Below are 9,121 nucleotides of genomic sequence, written 5' to 3'. Positions count from 1 at the left end.
GGTCGGAGCCGGACATTGTTGAAAGTCCGAAGCGCTCGAATCTGGGGCTCTGGGTGCTGGAACTTGGAGCAAGGAGAAGATTCGACGGGAGATTGAAGAAAAGAAACGGGCCTTGGTCCCATTATAAAGAGGGAGAATACCAAGAGCCGTCTCCGTGACCGTTCGGGACTCGCCTTCGATAGAGGGGGCGTGGCGACGGGCGCGGTCGGGTTACCCACGTCCGTATTGATGAGAATCCCGGAATAAGGGGAACACGATCTCTGCTTCGACAAGACGTGCCAAGGAAACCGCTTCGCTAAACGCGCTGAGGTGGTATAATAAAAAATGATTCAAGTAAAGGCTTGGTAGTAGCGTGACGTCATGCCGCAAAACACGTCAGCAGATTGAGCTTGTGTACATATTATTCTCTTTACGGTGGAATGTGGAATTTATTTTGCAGAGCCGGGCACTATCCTGGTGTTCACAATCTTCTATGGATTATTTGGAGGAGGAACCCGCCTTGCAATGCCGAACATTATGCGCGCCGGACTCATCGTCATTGAAGCCAGGTTCAGGGGCTAGTGAGGGAGTCCTGGACTAGGGGGTGTCCGAACAGCCGGACTATCATCGTCCGCCGGACTCCAAGACTATGAAGATACAAGATTGAAGACTTCGTCCCGTGTCCGGATGGGACTTTCCTTGGTGTGGAAGGCAAGCTTGGCGATACGGATATGTAGATCTCCTACCATTGTAACCGGCTCTGTGTAACCCTAGCCCTCTCCGGTGTCTATATAAACCGGAGGGTTTAGTCCGTAGGACACAACAACCATTACAACAATCATACCATAGGCTAGCTTCTAGGGTTTAGCCTCCTTGATCTCGTGGTAGATCCACTCTTGTACTACCCATATCATCAATATCAATCAAGCAGGAGTAGGGTTTTACCTCCATCGAGAGGGCCCGAACCTGGGTAAAAACATCGTGTCCCTTGTCTCCTGTTACCATCCGCCTAGACGCACAGTTCGGGACCCCCTACCCGAGATCCGCCGGTTTTGACACCGACACTCGTCTCCGCGATCAGATCGTAGAAACTTTATTTTCTTGTTACGATGATTTTCCACTTCACTCTGAAATTCTTTGAACTTTTCAAATATTTCAGACTTATGTTCTATCAAGAAAATATACTCATATCTGCTCAAATCATCTGTGAAGGTCAGAAAATAACGATACTCGCCACGAGCATCAACACTCATTGGACCATATACATCGGTATGTATTATTTCCAACAAGTCAGTAGCTCGTTCCATTGTTCCGGGGAACGGAGTTTTAGTCATCTTGCCGAAAAGGCACGGTTAGCAAGCATCAAATGATTCATAACCAAGTGATTCTGAAAATCCATCTTTATGGAGTTTCTTCATGCGCTTTACACCGATATGACCCAAACGGCAGTGCCACAAATAAGTTGCACTATCATTATTAACTTTGCATCTTTTGGCATCAATATTATGAATATGTGTATCACTATGATCAAGATCCAACAAACTATTTTCATTGGGTGTATGACCATTGAAGGTTTTATTCATTTAAACAGAACAACAATTTTTCTCTTGACTTTAAATGAATAACCGTATTGCAATAAACATGATCAAATCATATTCATGCTCAACGCAAACGCCAAATAACATTTATTTAGGTTTAACACTAATCCCAAAAGTATAGGGAGTGTGTGATGATGATCATATCAATCTTGGAACCACTTCCAACACACATCGTCACTTCACCCTCAACTAGTCTCTGTTTATTCTGTAACTCCTGTTTCGAGTTACTAATCTTAGCAACCGAACAAGTATCAAATACTCAGGGACTACTATAAACACTAGTAAGGCACACATCAATAACCTGTATATCAAATATACCCTTGTTCACTTTGCCATCCTTCTTATCCACCAAATATTCAGGGCATTTCCGCTTCGAGTGACCATTTCCTTTGCAGTGCAAGCACTCAGTTTCAGGCTTTTGGTCCAGCTTTGGTCTTCTTCACGGGAGTGACAACTTGTTTGCCATTCTACTTGAAGTTTCCCCTTTTTTCCTTTGCCCTTTTCTTGAAACTAGTGGTCTCGTCAATCATCAACACTTGATGCTCTTTCTTGATTTCTACCTTCGTCGATTTCAACATCACGAAGAGCTCGGGAATCGTTTTCATCATCCCTTGCATACTATAGTTCATCACGAAGTTCTAGTAACTTAGTGATAGTGACTAGAGAATTCTGTCAATCACTATCTTATCTGGAAGATTAACTCCCACTTGATTCAAGTGATTGAAGTACCCAAACAATCTGAGCACATGCTCACTAGTTGAGCGATTCTCCTCCATCTTTTAGCTATAGAACTTGTTGGAGACTTCATATCTCTCAACTCAGGTATTTGCTGGAAATATTAACTTCAACTCCTGGAACATCTCATATGGTCCATGACGTTCAAAACGTCTTTGAAGTCCCGATTCTAAGCCGTTTAAGCATGGTGCACTAAACTATCAAGTAGTCATCATATTGAGCTAGCCAAACGTTCATAACGTCTGCATCTGCTCCTGCAATAGGTTTGTCACCTAGCGGTGCATTAAGGACATAATTCTTCTGTGCAGCAATGAGGATAAACCTCAAATCACGGATCCAATCCGCATCATTGCTACTAACATCTTTCAACACAATTTTCTCTAGGAACATATCAAAATAAACATATGAAAGCAACAACACGAGCTATTGATCTACAACATAATTTGAAAAATACTATAAGGACTAAGTTCATGATAAATTTAAGTACAATTAATCATATTACTTAAGAACTCCCACTTAGACAAACATCTCTCTAGTCATCTAAGTGATCACGTGATCCAAATCAACTAAACCATGTCCGATCATCACGTGAGATGGAGTAGTTTTCAATGGTGAACATAACTATGTTGATCATATCTACTATATGATTCACGCTCGACCTTTCGGTCTCCGTGTTCCGAGGCCATATCTGTATATGCTAGGCTCGTCAAGTTTAACCTGAGTATTCCGCGTGTGCAACTGTTTTGCACCCGTTGTATTTGAACGTAGAGCCTATCACACCCGATCATCACGTGGTGTCTCAGCACGAAGAACTTTCGCAACGGTGCATACTCAGGGAGAACACTTCTTGATAATTAGTGAGAGATCATCTTATAATGCTACCGTCAATCAAAGCAAAATAAGATGCATAAAGGATAAACATCACATGCAATCAATATAAGTGATATGATATGGCCATCATCATCTTGTGCTTGTGATCTCCATCTCCGAAGCACCATTGTGATCACCATCGTCACCGGCGCGACACCTTGATCTCCATCGTAGCATCATTGTCGTTTCGCCACCTATTGCTTCTACGACTATTGCTACCGCTTAGTGATAAAGTAAAGCAATTACAGGGCGCTTGCATTTCATACAATAAAGCGACAACCATATGGCTCCTGCCAGTTGCCGATAACTTCGGTTACAAAACATGATCATCTCATACAATAAAATATAGCATCACGTCTTGACCATATCACATCACAACATGCCCTGCAAAAACAAGTTAGACATCCTCTACTTTGTTGTTGCAAATTTTACGTGGCTGCTACGGGCTGAGCAAGAACCGTTCTTACCTACGCATCAAAACCACAACGATAGTTCGTCAAGTTAGTGCTGTTTTAACCTTTGCAAGGACCGGGCGTAGCCACACTCGGTTCAACTAAAGTGAGAGAGACAGACACTCGCCAGTCACCTTTAAGCACGAGTGCTCGTAATGGTGAAACCAGTCTCGCGTAAGCGTACGCGTAATGTCGGTCCGGGCCGCTTCATCTCACAATACCGCTGAACCAAAGTATGACATGCTGGTAAGCAGTATGACTTGTATTGCCCACAACTCACTTGTGTTCTACTCGTGCATATGACATCTACGCATAAAACCAGGCTCGGATGCCACTGTTGGGGAACGTAGTAATTTCAAAATTTTCCTATGCACACGCAAGATCATGGTGATGCATAGCAACGAGAGGGGAGAGTGTTGTCCACGTACCCTCATAGACCGTAAGCGGAAGCGTTATGACAACGCGGTTGATGTAGTCGTACGTCTTCACCATCCGACCGATCCAAGCACCGAACGTACGGCACCTCCGAGTTCAGCACACGTTCAGCTCGATGACGATCCCCGGACTCCGATCCAGCAGGGTGTCGGGGATGAGTTTCGTTAGCACGATGACGTGGTGACGATGATGATGTTCTACCGACGCAGGGCTTCGCCTAAGCACCGCAACGATATGACCGAGGTGGAATATGGTGGAGGGGGGCACCGCACACGGCTAAGGAACGATCACGATGATCAACTTGCGTGTCTTGGGGTGCCCCCTGCCCCCGTATATAAAGGAGCAAGGGGGGAGGCCGGCCGGCCCTAGGGGGCACGCCAAGGAGGGGGGAGTCCTCCTCCTAGTGGGAGTAGGACTCCCCTTTCCTAGTCCCACTAGGAAGGAGGAAGGGGGAAGGAAAGAGAGGGAGAGGAAGAGGGAAAGAGGGGCCGCGCCCCCTCCCCTAGTCCAATTCGGACTCCCCATGGGGGGGGGGCACCACCTCCTGGGCTGCTGCCCTCTCTCTCCCCTCAGGCCCACTAAGGCCCAATACTTCCCCGGGGGTTCCGGTAACCCCTCCGGCACTCCGGTTTTCTCCGAAATCACCCGGAACACTTCCGGTGTCCGAATATAGTCGTCCAATATATCAATCTTTCTGTCTCGACCATTTCGAGACTCCTCGTCATGTCCGTGATCACATTCGGGACTCCGAACAACCTTCAGTACATAAACACTTATAAACTCATAATAAATCTATCATCGTAACGTTAAGCGTGCGGACTCTACGGGTTCGAGAACTATGTAGACATGACTTAGAACTGTTTCCGGTCAGTAACCAATAGCAGAACCTGGATGCTCATATTGGCTCCTACATATTCTATGAAGATCTTTATCGGTCAAACCGCATAACAACATACTTTGTTCCCTTTGTCATTGGTATGTTACTTGCCCGAGATTCAATCGTCGGTATCTCAATACCTAGTTCAATCTCGTTACCGGCAAGTCTCTTTACTCATTATGTAATGCATCATCCTGCAACTAACTCATTAGCTACATTGCTTGCAAGGCTTATAGTGATGTGCATTACTGAGAGGGCCCAGAGATACCTCTCCGACAATCGGAGTGACAAATCCTAATCTCGAAATATGCCAACTCAACATGTACCTTCGGAGACACCTGTAGAGCTCCTTTATAATCACCCAGTTACGTTGTGACGTTTGGTAGCACACGAAGTGTTCCTCCGGTAAACGGGAGTTGCATAATCTCATAGTCATAGGAACATGTATAAGTCATGAAGAAAGCAATAGCAACATACTAAATGATCAAGTGCTAAGCTAACGGAATGGGTCAAGTCAATCACATCATTCTCCTAATGATGTGATCCCGTTAATCAAATGACAACTCATGTCTATGGTTAGGAAACTTAACCATCTTTGATTAATGAGCTAGTCAAGTAGAGGCATACTAGTGACACTATGTTTGTCTATGTATTCACACATGTATTATGTTTCCGGTTAATACAATTCTAGCATGAATAATAAACATTTATCATGAAATAAGGAAATAAATAATAACTTTATTATTGCCTCTAGGGCATATTTCCTTCATTACCGTGAAGGTACACCAACACCACAAAAAGGATCACCCTATTCTCCTTGAGATTCACCGCCCAGGCAATTCCCAACCACTAGTGGTAGACCTTAAGGCGGCCTCCAAACATTCACATACTTCAAGGGAAATCACATATCATTTTTTCATAAACACTCATACCGCCATGGATCCTCCAAACTCCAAGAGTAACAACCTCAGTAAGAACAAGTATGGGGATCCAGATTTCCTTTGGTGAAAGTGTAGATTGGGCGATCCTATTTGAATCCTGAAGATTTGAGAGTGTTTGGTGAAAGTGTAGATCAGGTGATGCAGAGCATCCCACGGTCATCCCCATGGACACTACCTCGACTACCCAAGCTCCAAGTGGACCCATGACAAGAGCTCGAGCACGTGTTATTCAATCCGAGGTGACATATCTACTACTTGAGCTTCCCTTACATCCGAGTGAGACATGGCTGCTGCCTAAGTCAGAAACACTATGTGTAATCAGGTACAACACACAAGCCATGGAGCCGAGAGTCGAACAAGAAGGAACAAGCGTCAACTCTCTGTTCAGTCCAGAACTTCTGGCCAAAGCCCGGAACCTCCGGCCCCCGGAACCTTTGGCTGCCCTGGAACTTCTGGCCTCCGACGACCCAGACGAGCCCGGGCGTGCCAACTCTCTGATTAGCCTGGAACCTGGCCCAGACCTTCCGGCCCCTGGAACCTCCGTCTCGCCCGGACCTTCCGGCCCCCGGACACCTCCCACCATGCCAACTCTCTGGTTAGGAGGATCCTCCCTGGACCTTGGCCTGGAACCTCCGGCGCCCGGAACTTCCGGCCTCGCCCAAAACTTTCGGCCCTGCCTGCGCGCAGTGACTCGGGTCGAGGCCCATGTACCCTTTTGCCCACTAGACTATAAATACTCTTCTCCTACCTATGTTTTAGGGTTAGCAAAGTAGTAGCTCATTTGAGATAGAGCTTTGCTCTCCACTTGATACATTCTCCATCGGAGTTCACAACCTCCACCGAGAAGATCCCCCAAGTGGATTCAAGACCTCTCACGGGAAGACCCCTCAGGACCTCTCATGAAGATGAACTTGCTACTTGTATCGTCCTTGTTGATAGTGGATCGTGTATCTCTTTGTGTTTCGAGGATCTAGCACATGTGTAATCTAATCTTGTTGGTTCGAGTGAATCCTCTCGTTTTCCCCTTGTGTTTTCCCCTCGTGTTCTTCGTGGGATCCACTCCAATCGTGAAAGATCGGGCATCTAGGGTTCTACCCTACATCATCTTGGTATCATGAGCCACGTTGATCATGATTTTGGAGCCTCCCTCTTTGTTTTCTAGCCTAATTTTGTTGTGATTCGTCCCAATTTTGAAAATCCCCAGAAAAATAGCCCTCCCAATTTTTTTTGTGATTTGTTGGTATGATGAAGTTTTGTTGGATCTGATCCGCGGATTTTGCGTGTGGCATGTAGATCTAGCTTTCCCACCCTTCCATACACCCAAATTTTTTCTTTCCCCCCTCTGATTTGGGTTTTTCCCAAAGTTTTTACTCCCAAATCCACGACCCCCAAGTTCCCTGTCCTTGGCAGAATCACGACCACCAGAACTTCCGGCCCCGCCCGGACCTTCCGGCCACCGGAACTTTCGGCCCCGCCCGGACCTTCCCGGCCATCCTGGAACTTCCGGCCCCCGGACCTTCCGTCTTCCCGGAACGTCCGGCCTATACAGAAAGTCTGTGCATCCTCGACTATTTCTGCTACTTCACCAACTCCGACTACGGTGCAGCGGCATCTTCGCCAACATAGTGAAGACCGTGCACTACGACCTCGACAACGATCACATCACCTTTGACACTATCAACCGTAAACAAGGACGGTAACTTCGACGACATCTTTGTCTACTCCTTGCCATTGCATTGATAACCCCATAGCCTTCCTTTTGCGTCACTTACCCATCGAGACTAGCCTTTGAGTATTGCCGGCAATGTTACTTGTGCACATTGGTGATCTTTGCATATACCATCATCTTGGTGTCCATATCTTGGTATCATCTCTTGTGTCACAAGGTTGTCATAGCTTATATACAATTGCTATATTGGTTCGTGAAGTTTTGCATAAGTGGCTACCGAAAGAGCTCAAAAGAGAAAGAGCCAAACAAGCTTTTAAGTAAACGGAAAAGATAAGCAAAGAGTTGTTAAGCAAGAACCATAGCATCATACTACATTAATATTGCCATACTCGATCATCTTGAATCATATCATAGGAATACCATACATATAACATACTTGGGATAGAAGTCGTTGCATTTTTGCTTTGTAGGTTGTGCACAAGTCTCGTATCCACCTATTGAGCAATTGTGCTAGCGTATCTCTAGCGTTGTGCAACAAGAGCATTTTCTGTGGATTCCACATTTTGATCTCATTTTTCGTTGCACGACCCCATTTATCCTTCTGTGTGTGTGTTTCCGTTTGGCACATATTGCATTTGGTCTACTTGTTGCAATGCAAATTTGCTAATATTTTCCAACATTATTGAATCTTCCTAACAATTGCATAAGATTTTGTGCCACCATCCTCACCAAGCTCTACCAAAGGCTTTTCTTTGTGTAGGTGCGAGAACCAACAAGAATTGGTACCAATTGTGCTATTTCCTTGTTACATCATTGAGTGATCATTGATCCATCTCCAACTTTGGTCAAGGTACATTTGGTATAGTTCTTCTTTCTCCCACTCACATATTTGCTTGGAATGATGGATAGGCCAAGTTCTTCTACCAAACCACTCTTCATCGAGCAAGACGATGACTCGACTTCCTACGTCACCAAGAACCACCTCTTCGGTGCACAACAAGCTTTGCATCAAGAACAACAAGCATTGAGCGACCGCATCGGCAATCTCGCCACCGACTTGCGACTCTTCGAGCAACGTACAAGAGACTACTTCGCCAACAAGCTCGACAAACAAAAACAAGAGAACAATGCAAGAATAGACGAGATTCGTGCCTTGTCGGTCAACCGCTCTTCTACCTCGTCGTCCTATTAAAGACGGAGCCGCTCAAGTCGACACTCCGGCGACACCATCTCCGGCTCAAGTACACCAATGTCGAACACTCTTTCTCGAGCCGCGCGCCAAGACCATCAAGCAAATTGAATCCTCTACACGACACCGATCATCAAGAGAAACTTCTAGCGCAAGAACATCAACATCGTCAAAATCAAGCTACCTTTACGCAAGCACAAGAAAGACAACGTCTACGCCAACAAGAGGAAGAGCGCGCACACCAACACCAAGAGGAGCAAGACCCCGAAGCTGCCTATCTACAACAACAACAGTGTGTAGCACAAGCCCTTGAGGCGGAACGCGCCCTCCTCAACACCAATCGTGTCGTCGCCGCATGCAACCGGCATACTCGTGA

This window comes from Triticum dicoccoides, chromosome 5B, assembly GCF_002162155.2.
Source record: "Triticum dicoccoides isolate Atlit2015 ecotype Zavitan chromosome 5B, WEW_v2.0, whole genome shotgun sequence".
Classification (NCBI taxonomy): domain Eukaryota; kingdom Viridiplantae; phylum Streptophyta; class Magnoliopsida; order Poales; family Poaceae; genus Triticum; species Triticum dicoccoides.
This window is presented reverse-complemented; position numbering follows the sequence as displayed.